Source organism: Carcharodon carcharias, chromosome 5 (assembly GCF_017639515.1).
Source record: "Carcharodon carcharias isolate sCarCar2 chromosome 5, sCarCar2.pri, whole genome shotgun sequence".
Taxonomy (NCBI): domain Eukaryota; kingdom Metazoa; phylum Chordata; class Chondrichthyes; order Lamniformes; family Lamnidae; genus Carcharodon; species Carcharodon carcharias.
Genome location: NC_054471.1, coordinates 106,446,313 through 106,463,036, shown reverse-complemented (window position 1 = coordinate 106,463,036; position 16,724 = coordinate 106,446,313).

Below are 16,724 nucleotides of genomic sequence, written 5' to 3'. Positions count from 1 at the left end.
CTATTGAAGATGGGTTGTAGAGATAAGCCAGAGAACTACAGGCCAGTGAGTCTCATGTCAGTGGTAGGGAAACTATTGGAGAAAATTCTGAAGGAGAGAATCTATCTCCACTTGGAGAGGCAAGGTTAGATCAGGGGTAGTAGGGATGGCTTTGTCAGAGGGAAGTCATGCCTAACAAATTTGATTGAATTTTTTGAGGAGGTGACCAGGTGTGTAGATAAGGGTAGTGCAGTTATGTAGTTTATATGGATTTCGGCAAAGCCTTTAACAAAATCTCAAATGGGAGACTTATAAAGAAGGCAAATGCACATGAGATACTGGGTAATTTGATAAGGTGGATTCAAAATTGGCTTAGTTGTAGGAGACAGAGGGTGATGACAGAAGGATGTTTTAGTAACTGGAAGCCTGTGTCCAGTGGGGTACCACAGGGATCTGTGCTGGGTCCCCTATTATTTGTCATTTATATGAACAACATAGCTGACTATGTGGGGGGGTAGGATTAGTAAGTTTGCAGATGACACAAAGATTTGCCGGGTGGTTAACAGTGCGGTTGAGTGTCTTGGGCTACAGGAGGATATAGACTGGATGGTCAAATGGGCAGATAAGTGGCAGATGGAATTTAACCCTGAAAAGTGTGAGGTGATACACTTTGGAAGGAGTAATTTGACAAGAAAGTATTCAATGAACAGCGTGCCGCTAGGAAGTTCTGAGGAACAAAGGGACCTTGGCGTGTGTGTCCATAGATCTCTGAAGGCAGAAGGGCATGTCAGTGGGGTGGCGAAAAAGATATATCAGACACTTGCCTTTATCAATCGAGGCATAGATTACAAAAGTAGGGAGGTCGTGTTGGAGTTGTATAGAACCTTGGTGAGGCCATAGCTGGAGTACTGTGTGCAGTTCTGGTGGCCACATTATAGGAAGGATGTGATTGCACTGGAGGGAGTGCAGAGGAGATTCACCAGGATGTTGCCTGGGATGAAACATTTAAGTTATGAAGAGAGGTTGGATAGACTTGGGTTGTTTTTGTTGGAGCAGAGAAGGCTGAGGGGCGAACTGATCGAGGTGTACAAGATTATGAGGGGCAAGGACAGAGTGGATAGGGAGCAGCTGTTTCCCTTAGTTGAAGGGTCAATCACAAGGGGACGTAAGTTCGAGGTGAGGAGCAGGAGGTTTAGGGGGGATGTGAGGAAAAACTTTTTTACCCAGAGGATGATGATGGTCTGGAATGCGCTGCCTGGGAGGGTGGTGGAGGCGGGTTGCCTCACGTTCTTTAAAAAGTACTTGGATGAGCACTTGGCACGTCATAACATTCAAGGCTATGGGTCCAGTGCTGGTAAATGGGATTAGGTAGGTAGGACTGGTGTTTCTCACATGTCGGTGCAGACTCAATGGGCCAAAGGGCCTCTTCTGCACTCTGTTATTCTGTGATTCTGTGACTGCACCATCAATTCACATTGGCATCAATGTGTATCATTTACATGATGAGTTTTTTGATGAGGTAACATAAATTTTCAACAATCAATGAAGATAATCTGTTTGATGTGATATATATGGACTTCCAAAAGGTGTTTGATAAAGTGTCACCTTATAGACTTGCCAGCAAAGGTGAAGCCCCTAGAATAAAAGGGACAGTGTCAGCATGGAAAAGAAGATGGCTGAGTGCTAGGAAACAGAGAATATTGGTGAATATCTTTTTCAGACTGGAGGGAGGTGTACAGTTTCAATCCCCTTGGGCCGCTGCTTTTCTTGATCTATATATTGTGTCTGCAAGGTGCAATTTCAAAATTTGCAGATTACACAAAACCTGGAAGTATTATGAGCTGTGAGGTGATAGTCTTCAAGAGGTCTTGGACATGCTGGTATAATGGGCGGGTCCTTGGCAGATGGAATTGATTTCAAAGAAATGTGAAGTGTCTCACTTTGGTAGGAGGAATGAGGAAAGGTAATGTAAAATAAAGGGCATGATTCCAAATTTGGTGCAGGAGCAGAGAAATCGGGGGTATCTGTGCACAAATGATTGATTGTGGCAGGAAGGCTGAGGAAGTGGGCAAAAGGCATAAGGGATCCTGGGCTTTATAAATGGAGGCATAGGTTACAAAAACAAGGAAGTTACGATGACTCATTATAAAACACTAGTTCCACTGAAGCTGGAGCATCGTATCCAATTCTGAGCACCACAAGTTAGGAAGGATGTGAAAGCTTTACAGAGGGTGCAAATAAAGCTTACAAGAAAGGTTCCAGGGATGATGGAGTTTGGTTACATGAATATTGGAGAACTTGGAGTTGTTCTCCTTTGAGAAATTCATGCAGTCTCTAGGTAGAGCAGGGAGAGAAAAATCTCTGCTGTCACTCCAATGTATTATCGAAGAATTGCTGCACTGTCACAGTTGCTATTTCTCAAATGAGATTTTAAACCGAGGCTTCAGTTGCTCCTGGTGATATTGTTAATGAAAAGGAAGAAGTGTTAGGCACCTCAATTAAATACTTTATGGCGTTGATAGTAGAGGAAGAGGTCAGCCTGCCAGACACAAATCGTGAATCAGAGAGCAGGGGATCTGACCGAAAGTAAAGTAAGCAAAATAACATTGACGGAGAAAACCATTGCACCTGGACAAGATGGTTTCCATCTCAGCATTTTAAATGGAGTAGGTGAGAACACTGTAATCTTCCAAAATTCCACTGATTCGGGGACTGACACTTTAGACTGGCATTTAAGGGAGGTGAGAGAGGAAAACCAGGGAATTACCAACTAGTCAGTTATCATCTGTTGCTGGGAAATGACTAGAGTCTAATAATTAATGATAGGGTGACTGAACATGAAACTTTTCAGCTGATCAAAGAGAGGCAGCATAGATTTGTAAAGAGTAGGTTATGACTGATGAACGTGATTGAATCTTTTGAAGAGGTCATGAACATAGTGGACAGGGCAATGACTGTGGATCTTATTTTGATAGAGTTTCAGAAGGCATTTGATATTGGCTGGATTTTCTGTGCCAGCTGGCGTTGGGCATGTTTGGTGGCGTGAGCAGACAATACGGCGCAATCAACTTCACGACGTTGAAACCAATTCGTGATTGTCCACTCTGGCGGGCTGTGTTTCCCGCCATTGGACGTTGGGAACCTCATTGCAATACATCTGTATATCATTATTAGGCCAGCCCATCGGAATCGAACCCCTCAGCTGGATCATCTGTCCATGTCAGTGTTTCACAACAGGACATAAAAGCCATGCACTTGGCGGGCTGCACTTTGAGGGGAACTCGGAGGTGAGAACACAGTAACGTTGTGCAGCGCTTGAGGGATGTTGGCTGGTCGGGGGGAGATTAAGGGCAGTCCTGCTGTTGAGGTGACTTGTGGTGGGGACATGGGCTGCCCTGCCATTGAATACAGTGCACAAGCATTTGGGGTGGGGGGTAGGGCAGGTGAGGGAAGCGGCCATGCATTAGAGAGGCCTGTGTAAAGTGACCATTCCTCTGCAGCTGAGACAGTTCAGGCACAGCCACATTGATATGATTGAAGTTGGGCCTCTAGCTTATTTGCCCACTCAAGCAATGCAGGGGCATCAAAGTGCCACCAAATGCTCCAAAGCTTTGCACCCCTCAGGCACAGGCTGCAAAGTCATGAGCATTAAAGTGGACGGCAGAACAGTTGGATAACTGGGCACATTGTACAATCTCCTTGCTAAAGCTGGCCATGTAGCAGCACTGGTGGAGGTGCTCACAGCCCCTTGCAATCTCAGCATCCCAGTTTGGACCAGTCTCCCCCATGTTTCAAGCTAACAGTGCAGCCTTGCAGTGCAGGTTAGGAAAATGCCTGCACCTGAGCTGAGAGCACAGTCCAAAGGGCAAAGCTGCAGCCAATTGGTTGGGTGGAGTGGGGAAGTGGTCTTGGGGTTTCGGGCAGTTATGCAGCGCGCTAAACTCTGGCCATCCATGCAGTCGCCAGCACTCTCCAGAAAACATTAAGGGGCCTTCACACTCAACCAGGACAGGTTCTGAGCGCACCCATGCTAGCCACATGTCTCTCTCTTTCACTCTGCAGGAGGAGTACATCAGGATCATGGAGCCAGGTGAACTAGCTGTATAGCTGATGGCCTACAGCGAACAAAGATGACAGAGGAGAGAGCGACTGAGGCTCCTGACTGCGCAGAGGGAGGAGCGGCAATCTCAGGAAGAAGAGGCGGCTGGGGTTCCTGCCCACACGCTGCTGAAGAGCCACAGTGAGCCATCGTTGATCAGCGCCTAGCGACACCCAGGGCCTACAGATGCCGCTGTTCATTCCTACAGATGACCGAGAACCAGTGTCGCCAAAGACTGCGCGTGTCTAGGGAACAGGTTGGTCACATCTGCCAGCTGCTGCAGGATTTGGTGCCACGGGGACATGGAGGGCATCCACTGCCAGTGGCTGTGAAAGTGACCACGGTGCTCAATTTCTATGCCAGTGGCTCCTTTCAGGGTTCCACAGGTGACCTCTGTGGGATTTCACAATCGGCCACCCATAAATGCATCCATGAGGTCACGGATGCATCTTCGCAAGGGCACACAACTTGGTGCATTTCACTCGGGACCAGGACAGCCAGGATGCAAGAGCGATTGGATTTGCCCAGACCTCGGGTTTTCCACAGGTTCGGGTGCGATCGACTGCAGTCACATGGCACTCAGATCTCCATCATAACACACGGTGGACTACATCAACCGCAAGGGGTTCCATTCGCTGAATGTACAGCTGGTGTGCGACCACCAGAAAGGCATCCTGCAGGTGTGTGCATGGTTTCCAGGGAGCATGCAAGAGGCCTACATCGCGTGTCAGTCACAGATCCCTGACATCTTCCAGGGTCCATTGAGGCTGCAGGGATGACTCCTCTGGGGCAAGGGCTACCCGCAGAGACTGTGGCCGATGACACCCGTGCGGTGGTCTCAGACTGCAGCAGAGCGACGATATAATGAGGCTCATGCTGCAACTCGCAACTTGGTGGAGCAAACCATCGGGATGTTGAAGATGAGGTTCCGGTGCCTGGGCCAGTCTGGTGGAGCCTGCAATACAGTCCACAGAGGGTGTCCTGCAGTCCTGCATCATCATCGTCTGCTGCGCCCTTCACAACCTGGCGCTGCTACAGGAAGAGGAACTGGCTGAGGAGGAGATGGAGGAGCCGGAGGTCTCCTCTGTTGAGGAGGACACCAATGGGGATGAGGGTGAGGAGGTCCTCAAAGGCGACAATGACAGGGATGAGGCCCTTGCACTGGCCAGATGAGGCAGGCATGCTCGGGAGGCCCTCATAGCTGCTAGATTCATGAAGGATGATGATGACATGCAGTGAGGTGACCCTATGGTCCTCACATTGCATCTGTGAATGTTTGACTCCAGTCTGGCTTATGGCAGCGCGAATATCCTCTGTGTGAATGCTCCTGTCACAGAGACACAGTAGAGGTGCTAATAGTCACTCGATTGCAGGAGGATGATGACGGCATGCAGTGAGGGCACTCCATAGATCTTCACATAGCCTCTGAGAATGTTTAATTCCTGTCTGGCTGAGGGCAGCTCGCTTGCGCTCTGTGATCAGGGTCATGCAGCCATTAAACTTTAGAAGCATCTGATCCTTTGTCCGCCTTCAGCATCTGACCCCTTCAGGAGCACAGTGTCACTGGTCACAGATGCTGAAGAAATGGGGGCCATCCCCATCTTAAAGGTGCGGAGAGCACACAGAGCGAACGATGGAACTCTGTGACACCTGCCCACGACATTCTGGCAGCAATGACCAGCACCATCAAGGTGCAGGCATCAGTAATTTTTCCAGGGAGTGTGAGGCCGGACCAACACTTTGGTCTGAAGGCTGCACAAAGCACAGGGAAGAGGCCCTGGTCTGAGACACCTGCCTTTATCTTGTGCAGAAAGGTTTCACATCTGAGTGACAAAAACATTGACCAACAGAACAAAGAGCCATAGGCAGGGAGACATTCTTAGGAGCTTATTGACAATAGCGAACATTATGAATAAGTGTATACCACCCGTGCTCAGTCTGTGCAACTAATTCCTCATTACTTTTCTAACCCTGTTGCTACATCTTGGTGTTCCCCAGACATCCACAGCGGAGGTGGGGGCGACACCCTGTCTGTGATGACCTTGGTGGGGTGTCCTCTGGAGGGCCGAGACTTGGAAGGCCCTGGCCTGCTTTCGGGGTCCTGCTGTATGGCAGTGGCACCCTCCTTGACCTGTGGAGCTGGAGCTGCCGAGGTCACAGGAAGAGGGAATTCGGATGGGCTGGACACTCCCGGAGTCAGCTGGATGGATGGACTCGGGGGTGGGCGGGGGAGGGTTGAGGGGGGGACGGTTAGGGCGAACACCTGCTGATCCTCCTCCCTAGGGTGACTGGGAGCCCCAGGCTGACTCCTTGAGGTGAAGGTGTAGCTGAAGTGAGATTGAGCTGCCCTTCACCCCTCTCATGTACATAATTTTGTAGGCTAATTAAGGCTCAATATGAAGTTGAGCCAGCGCAGCAGTGTAGGAGTGACATCCTGGACCAAGGTCTCTATGGTGGCCGCCATCCTACAAGTGTTAACCTCAGTGCATTGGCATGCTAGCACTATCACCTCAGTCTGAAGGCAAACAGACTCCTCTATGGTGCCTTACAATTTGAGGAGTGCAGCGGACATCCCTTCCTGATGTTCCCGTGCTTGCCTTTGCAACTCCAGCAGCTGTTGTATGACCGAGTCCAAAGGCTCGTCATCTGACTCGGACTCAGCAAAATTCTGGCCTTTAGCAATCCTTTCATGCTTGATTTCGTGTCATGGACTCTCTTGGCTGTTTCCCAGATGTGTCTGTGAAAGCAAGGGGAGATAATTAGTGTATGGCAGTGGCCTGTGAAACAGGACACATCACTCACAGCATGGTTGTCTGATGGATGCTGCACTGCTGGATCCTCACTTGGTAGAGCACCCTGACCTCACCGTCAGCACAGGACTGGTCCAGATCGTTGCTGGCCAGCTGGATAGCTGTGTTTTCAAAGTCTGTAAGAATCTTGATTTCAGGCATTCATCCATTGTTCTGTGACCTCTCCCTCCCATTGTTTTCCAGCTTCTCCTGCATGAATAGAGTTGGAGAGAGTGTAAGCAGGATGCCTAACAGGCCAGATGATAAGTATACCTGGCCTGAGTGGATGGTGAGTGGTCACATGGACAGGATGAGGACAATGATGGTGAGTGTGGGAGAGTGAATGGTGATGTCCCTTGAACTGGCAATGAATGAGGGCCCTGTGGGTGTGTGATGGGTTTGTAAGTGTGTGAGTTGAGAGTGATGAGAAGAATGACTTACCCTGGGGGAACAGAGGAGATCATTCATCCCCTTGTGGCACTGGGTGACTGTCTTCTTTTGAAGGGCCTTGGCACTGACTACCACTGTTACCGCCTCCCAAGCCTGGTTGGTCACCCCTCTGCCCAGCCTGCAGCCAGAGCGGGGGTTGAGAATATCCTGGCGAGACTCCATGGCATCCAAAAGGCACTCCAGTGAAGCATCTTTGAACCTGAGGGCTGCAGTTTTTTTGCCTTTCAGGGCCATGTCTTCCCTGCAGCAGTCGCAACCTGGAAACACTGAGATGTGTGCGTGCGGCTGGACTTTAAATATTGCGCCTGGTGTGATGAAGCGGCGAGGTTATGGCGGGCAGACAAATGAGAGCCCACCCACCATGGAAGCGGTGTGTTTCCCAGGAATGCATAAATAATGTGGCGGGTTTCGGATGATATGGCGTGAAAAACCGCCATCATGGCTGGCTGGTAAAATGTGATTTTACCCGCCCGTGACCGCACTTAGTGCAAATCTGGGACGATTCTGCTCATCGTCCCTCATAAGAGACTGTTAGCTAAAGTTGAAGCAGATGGAATTGAAGGCAAATTATCAATCTCGTTAGAAAATAGGCTGAACAATAGAAGACAGAGTCTGGATAATGGGCAGATTCTCTAATTGGCTGGATGTGATGCATGGTGTCCTACAAGAATCCATGGAGCAGCAATTATTCATCATATTTATTCATGACTCAGCTGATTGGGTAGAAAGCCACAAATGCAAATCTGCAGATAACACAAAGATAGGCAGCACTGTAAACAGTGTAGATAGAAGCATAAAAGCACAAAGAGATATTAATAGATTAAGTCCTAACAGCACTGTGGGTGTACCTATGTCACATGGACTGCGGTGCTTCAAGAAGGGAGCTCACCGCCACCTTCTTAAGGGCAAATAAGGATGGACAATAAATGCTGGCCCAACCAATGAAGCCCATTTCCCATTAATGAATAAAAAAAATGTGAATAGGCAAAACTGTGGCAAATGGATTTCAATGTGGCAAATGTGATGTCATCCAATCTGGACCTGAAGTGGATAGGAAAGCTTATTTTTTAAACAGCGTACATAAAAACGTCATGGACAAGTACAGAAAATAATCAAGAAGGCTAATGGAATGCTGAACTCTATATCTAGCGGCTAGCATACAATAGGGGAGAAAACCCTGGTTAGAACACAACTGGAGCACTGTGGGTAGTTTTGGGCAGCACACATTGGGAAGAATATATTGGCCTTGGAGGGAGTGCAACATGTGTTTACTAGAATGACGGCTGGACTCCAAGGGTTAAATAACAAGGAGAGATAACATAAACTATGGTTGTATTCCCTGGAATTTGGAAGGTTATGAGGTGATTTAAGATAGAGAGAAACTATTCAACTGCTTGTGGGGTCTAGGGACCATAGTATAAACATTAGAGCCAGACTTTTCAGGAGGGAACTTAGGAAACACTTCTGCAGACAAAGGGTGGTGGAAGTTTGGAGCCCTCTTCCACAAATGGCAATCCCTGCTATTAATTTTAAATCTCACATTGGTAGATTTTTGTTAACTGAATGTATTAAGGAATATGGGACAATGGCAAGTATCTGGAGTTATGCCATGGATCAGTTGTCATCTCCTTCACTGGCAGAACATGCTCAAGGGGCTAAAAGGCCCAATCCTCTTCCCATGTTCCCTTAGATGAATTTAAGCAATCCCGTGGCATCACTTTGAAGGAGAGAAGGGGTATTCTCCCGAGTATCCTGGGCCCATATTTATCTGTCAACTAACATTGCTAAAACAGATAATTTGGTCATCATCTCATTGCTATTTGTCGGGCTCTACTATGCATAAATTGGCTGCCGAGTCCAACATGCTGAAGTGTCTACATGTTGAAAGAACTTAATTTGTTGTTAATCAAATTTCAAAGTCCTGAGATCATAAAAGGTGCTATTTAAATGCAAGATCTTTCTTTCTTGAAGTCTCATGACATTAGGTCAAGCATGAACCGCCCTCCGTCAGCTGATCAGTAAGTAATCCTCCATGTTAAATATACTTGGAAGAAGCACTGAGAGTAGCAAAGGAAGAAAATATATTCTGTGTTCAATAGTCTTTACCATGAGTGCTAGTTAGCACCAAGAATCACCAAGATGATTGAGTCCTGAAGGACATAGCTAACAGACTGAGCCTGCAGCAGGTAGGAAGAGAACCAACAAAAGGGAAAAACCTACTTGACCTTGTCCACACCAATTTATCTGTCACAGATGCATTTCTCCGTGACATTATTGGTAAGAGCCCTTATAGAGATAAAGTCCCATCTTCACAATGAGACAACCTCCATTGTGTCATGTGACACCATCACCAAGCTAAATGGGATCCCAGGAGGAAAAAACAGTTCAGACCAGTACTCATAGTTCCCAGTTTTTACTGGTGTTCCATTTTAAGGTATACAAGGTCAGTTTGGACCAGTATTCTTATTTCCACTTATTGCTGTTTTTTCCCTTCTGGGATAAATTCTGAACAGATCCAGCAGCTTAAAACTGATCATTCATGAGGAGCTATGGACCACCAGCAGCAGTGGAATTCTACTCTACCACAACGTGTAATGTCAAGGCCCGGCATATTCCTCATTCTACCACTATCAACAAGCCAGAGGACTAGCATTGGTTCAATAACAAATGTAGCGAGCATGCAAGAAACAAATCAGGTGCATCTAAAAATGGTAATTAGGCTGGTAAAGCTACATCACAGGGCTTTCTGCATGCCAAGCAATGGAAAGAGCATATGATAGCCAAAGCAAAGTGATCCCACAGCCATCAGATCAGATCAAAGCTCAGCAGTCCAACCACATCCAGTCCTTAATGCTGGTGGACAATTAAACAACTAATGGGAAGAGGATGCCCAATGACCATCGCCACCCTGAATAATGTGCAGCTCATTGCACCTTGATTCTTGTCTCTCATGTTTTATCCAGGTGCATATAAGACTGTCAAATTAGCTTGAACATTCTGCCATATCACCGGTTAACTTCCTGCAAGAAGACTGGTTGCAGTTCTTTTTGAGGTGCAACCCATCCATTGTGCACAGGTTCCTCCAGCCCTGGTACTGGTACCAGTGTGTTCTTGTAGTAAACACGTCTGTCAGAACTTGTCTGTGCTTTTCCTATCGCTTCCTGGTATCTTCTACACTTAGCTTTATTCATTTTACAACCCAATCTTTTGTCCACATTATCTATCACCACGCCCATTAATTAACATTCCTTTCTCTGTTCTTCACACAAAATAGTCATTGAGTTCTGCCTGTGACAGAATTCAGATACTGACCTGTCCTGAATAACTCATACAGCTACTACATAATCAGGTTAATATTCATCCATGACCATTGATATTCCAAGTACTGTATCTATTCTTACAATATAAACTCTTAAGAAAAAGTTTATTAAAGTACTACAAGATATATTTGTTAGCAACATAACAGGATTAATGGAGCATGTTGTTCAAAACAGGAAAGAAATCATTGCAGTGTTAGGAGGAAAGCAGAGGAGTGATACTAGCTGGATGTCTGTTTCAAAGAGACAGCGGAGGCATGATGGGCAGAATGGCCACCCTCTGAGCTGTAGGATTCTATAATAATTGGTATCTGTAAAAGTGATCAAGAAGCTGTGGATTGTTTGATAAAAGCCTGTAGCTCACTGACCTTTTAGGGAAGTAAACCTGTCATCCCTTATATTTGACTCCAGCCTCACACTGACGTGGTTGATTGTTTAACTTCCCTCTGGAGTGGCCGAGCAAGTTTTCAGCTGTGTGGTACAGCTTTAAAAAACACAGACTGCAGCAGCTGGATAAAAAAATCCCATCCACACTTTGAAGTGTCAGCCTTGGCTCTGTGATACTTAAACAGTAGAAAGGCTGTTTCTTTCTCCCACTATGTCAGAACATAAGAACACATACCCAAATCTTCTGTGCAGAGTCAATGATGACCAGGTTGCCGCTACACTCGAAGATTCCCCTGATGCGACACCGCTGATCATTTCTTCTGGGGTCATCCAATCCTGGCTGTCAAAGAAATGGGCAATGCAGCATCCCTGGAGGAGTTCTGTCAGAGCGGAGTAGCGTCAGGGGAAGACAGGACTCGTGCCCTTTTTATGGCATCTTGCTGTCCAGTCTTTTAATGTTAGTGAATGGGTGAGTGGATGGCTATGTGGGTTGGTGGTGAGTAGGTAGGTGAGTGAGTGGTTAGGGTGTGTGAGTGGTTAGATGGATGAGAGGGTAGGTGAGTGAGTAGTTAGGGTGTGTGAGTGGGTAGGTGGGTGAGAGGGTAGGTGAGTGAGTGGGTAGATGGGGTGAGAGGGTAGGTGGGTGAGAGGGTAGGTAGGTGAGAGTGCAGGTGAGTGAGTGGGTAGGTGGGTGAGAGGGTAGGTGGGTGAGAGGGTAGACGGGTGAGTAGGTAGGTGAGTGAGTGGGTAGGTGAGTGAGTGGTGAGGGTGTGTGAGTGATTAGGTGGGTGAGAGGGTAGGTGAGTGAGTGGGTAGGTGGGTGGGTGAATGAGTCAGGTTAGGTAGGGGATTAATTGGGTAGGAGGTTAGTCAGATGGTTGGGAGGTAGTCAGATTGGGGGTAGTCAGGTGGTCAAGGGGGTAGCTGGGTCCAGCTGGGGTTAGTCGGGCGGATGTAGAGTATCTGGGCCCAGTTGGGGGGGGGTGGGGGGGGTGTAGTTAGGTTGTCGGGGTGGTAGTTGGCTTGTTGTGGGGATGGTGATTGGGCATTGGTTGTAGAGTTACTCAGGTGTTAGACTAGGTTTTAATCTGTCTAACATTTCCTGGGTAACTATCCAGGTAAGTACCGCAGAACTGCCTGAAGTTTCCAACGCTAACTCAGAGTTGGAGACATTCATGGAGGGTCTCAGGGAGCAGGGCAATTGCCCATCAGAAGTTTAAACTTCCTGGGCAATTCCCATGTAGGTCTGCACATCAGGACTTCCACAGGGCCCTGAGATGCATCTTTAGTTCAGCTTCTGACGATCCGGAGATTTAGCCTGTTATGTTAGAGCATAAGAAATAGGAGCAGGAGTAGGCCATTCAGCCCCTCAAGCCAGCTCCGCCATTCAATATGATCATGGCTGGTCTGACTGTGGCCCCAACTCCACTTCCCTGCCTCTCCCCATAACCTTTCACTCCCTTGTAGATCGAAAATCTGTAAACTCAGCTTGATTTTATTAAATGAGCCGGCCTCCATTGCTCTCTGGTAAGAGAATTCCAAACACTGAAGACCCTCTGAGAGAAGAAATTCTTCCACATTTCTGTCTTAAATGGAAGGCCACCTATTTTGAAACCATGGCCCCTAATTCTAGATTTGTCCACGAGGGTAAATATTCTCACAGCATCTATCCTGTCAAGCCCCTGCCGAATCTTATATGTTTCAATAAAATCATCTCTCACTCCTTTAAATTCCAATGAGTATAGGCCCAACCTTCTCAACCTTTCCTCATAAGACAATCCACTTCACCCCAGGAAGTTGTCACCTTCAAACTCCATTCCAGGCATTTGAAGAGCTGATCTATGCTGATGCTTTGGGGTAGTGCTGAGGATGGGCTGCACCACCAGAGACCTGATGGATGAGATTTTAAACCCTTTTCTCAAGAAAGGACGGATTGTGCTGACAATTCAAACAATTGTGAAGGACCAGTGTGGATTCCCAGTCCCTTCATGTGCACATTCTGAAGGTTCTTAGCGGATTTAGTATCAGATAATTAGTATAATGATTCCACTTGTTCAAGCATTGTTCCTCCCTTCAACATCATCTTCCATTGTCCTATCTTTAACAGTGCCTTTCTCTCTAAGATCTTCGGCGACCATCTCCGTGTTCACCACTCTCACACCTCCTTATTCTGATTCCTCTGATCTGGCTGCTGTCCGGAACACAGTGCCAATTCCCTGAGGGAAATGTTACCACCAATACTCTCTGTGAATGAGACCATGGTTCATGTTTCCTCTGGTCCTCCTTGACCTCTCTGTGAAATTGTAACAGGCATGTCACTCTATCATTTTCCAATGCCCCTCTTCAATGGAGCAATTCAACAGCACATCTTTAACAAGATATCTTTTCTTCATCTTGTGTGGACACCACAACCCCCATTGCTGCTGGTTAATGTCACCCTCTGATATTGGAGCAGTTCCAACTTGGAGACTCATGACACCCAGATCAACCTGTTCACTGTTGTACTGTGTACAGTGAGTGATGCAGAGAGATATCAATGAAGGGTTACCGATCAATATCTTACCGAGTATAATGAAACAGAGGGAGAGATAACAAAACTGCCATAGAGGATGATGTAACTTAGCACAGTGAATGACACAGAAAGACACAAACGTGGGGAGACAGATAAAGTTGTGTATGAATACAGAGAGACACCAGCAAAGGTGGATAGAGTGAGGTGTAATTCAGTACAGGAAGTGAGAAGAGAGACACACCAGAATGATACAGAGGAAGGTGTAACTAAGTACGTGTAATGATACAGAGACACACCAGCAAAGGGAGATAGAGTTAGATGTAACTCAGTACAGTGAGTGAGGAGAGAAACATACCAGAGTGATCATGATGAAGATGTAACTAAGTACAAGCAATGATACAGAAAGACACAAGCACAGGGTGATTGATAAAAGTGGCATTGGGTATGTATAGAGTCATTTCTCTTTTTGACAATGACAGCAGGGTATTTAATGGGCAGCTTGATGAATATCATCCATTTTATAACTTGTGTAAAGTTAAAAACATCCTCACTGACTTCAGTTGGAAACTATTTGATAGAATGTAAATTTGGTCTCTTTCTTCTGCCACTCTTTTTCAGGACTGACAAAGATGAATTTCTCCAATGGAAGAATTTAAATAATCAACCTGATGCCACAACATTAAATTGCTATTGCTGATCTGACACAGCATAACTGTAGAGTAGAACTAGCACCAGGGTATAATGGTTAGCTCCAGTGTAAATATAGAGCAGCACTTGTACTGGAGTAACAGGAGTAACTTCAGTGTAAATATACAGTAGCATTGGTATTGGAGTAACTCAGTTAGCACCAGTGTAAATGAAGAGTACCACTTGTACTGGAGTAACATGGTTAACTTCAGCGTAAATGAAGAGTAGCACTGGTATTGGAATAACACTGTTAACTCCAGTGTAAATGAAGAGTAGCACTTGTACTGGAGTAACACGGTTAACTCAAGTGTAAATGTAGAGTGGTACTCGTCGTGGAGTAATATAATTAAGTCCAGTGTAAATGTTGAGTAGCACTTGTACTGGAGTAACACATTTAACTCCGGTGTAAATGTAGGGTAGCAATTGTACCAGAGTAACATGATTACCTGTAATGTAAATGTAGGGTACTTCCAGAATAATACAGTTAACCCTATTGTATGTGGAGAGTACCACTAGTACTGGAGTAACATGTTTGGTTCTAAGCTGAGTGCAGAGGACCACTTGTACCAGAAGAATATACTCAGCTGTTGGACTGAAATTCCAGCATCATCACCAATGCTGCAGGATTAGGTTCACCACTTGTTCTGGAGAGGTTGGGGCACTAGGAATGAGTGAAAGGCAGGGTCAGGATGATGACTACATAGGAGCTGCCTCCAGCTGTCCTGTATGAATAGAGACAGCATCAATACTGGCAAATACCACTCTCCATTGGTAAAGAATTGTATGTGTGTTTTTCAAACTGCACAATAATAATCTCAACTTTTTTTATTCTGAAATAGCAGACAAACAGAAAAATAATTTAATTGAGTCTATTTGTGAAATGAGTGTAGCTAATGATACTAATGATGTAACCTGACTGATTCCCTGGAGGATTGTTGTGTGGATAAATATAAAGTTCCCTTTCTGTGTCTCAGCCGTGCACTAGTAAAAGACTTTCAGCTTGGACAAAATTCATCCACTGTCACAGAAAATGGGACAACTAACGATTCTGCTGATAAAAGAGATTTACTACCCGATTCTTGCAGTTATTGGTGTTCCTGGTGAGTTATTGTATTCTGCCAGTTGTTAATCAGTATTAATACCCTCCCTGTCCTCCCTGCTTGTTCGATGAGGATCACATTATCACACAGTCAATAGTTGCTGGAACCAACTCATAAACTGCTTCCCATAATTCCAACGTTCCTTTAATCTGATAATCTTACTGATTTTTTAAAGTTTGCGCACGAGGATTTTAATGAATTTCTGCACCGATTTATCATCTTGTGCAGACTTAGGGTTGCAGCAGTTCATTAAAACTTTATTAAGACTTTAGCTCTCAAGAAGAGTCATATGACTCAAAACGTTAACTCTGTTTCTCTCTCCACAGATGCTGCCAGACCTGCTGACTTTTTTTTAGCATTTTCCACCGTACTGTTCTCTGTAGCCAGCATCGAGAGTCCTGAAGGCTGTGTTGCCCACCTGGTGCCAGGGTTAGAGATATCTCATCTGGGCTGCAGAGGAACATGGAGTTGGAGGGGAAAGATCCAGTTGTCGTGGTCCATGTAGGTACCAACGATATAGGTACAGGAAGGAAAGAGGTTCTGCTGAGGGAATATGAGCAGCTAGGGGTTAAATTAAAAAGCAGAACCAAAAAGGTAATAATCTCCGGATTACTACCTGAGCCACGAGCTAATTAGCACGGGGTCAATAATATTAAAGAGGTAAATATGTGGCTCAAAGATTGGTGTGGGAGAAGTGGGTTCGAATTCATGGGACATTGGCACCAGTACTGGGGAAAGAGGGAACTATTCTGTTCGGATGGGCTCCACTTGAACCATGCTGGGACCAGTGTCCTAGAGAATCACATAACTAAGTTCGTAGGTGGGGCTTTAAACTAAATAGTGGGGGTAAGGGTTCAGCTCCATGGAAATATAAAAAATCAAAGTTTAAGGAGAGGGTAAGAGTGCAGGTTAGAGGCTGATTGCTATCAAAAAGTGAAAGGAAGGGAGAGAGTGTTTGAACGCCATATTGCAACAAAGAATCATATAAGAGGAGGGGAAATTGACAATAGGGCAAACTTAAAGGCTTTCTTTCTGAATGCACGTAGCGTTCGGAACAAAACTACTGAATTAACAGTGCAAATAGAGATAAATAGCTATGATTTGGTGGCAATTACTGAGACATGGTTACAGGGAGGACAGTTTTGGGAGTTGAATATCCAAAGGTACTCAGTGTTTCGGAAGGATAGGCAGGAAAGAAAAGGAGGTGGTGTAGCTTTGTTAGTAAAGGAAGAGATCAGTGCTATAGTGAGGAATGATATAGGCACTGGAGAGCAAGATGTAGAGTCAATCTGGTAGAAATAAGAAATAGCAAGGGAAAGAAGTCCCTGGTGGGAGTAATCTACAGGCCCCCAAACAGTAGTTTAGCAGTAAGGCACAGTATAAACCAAGAAATATTGGAAGCAT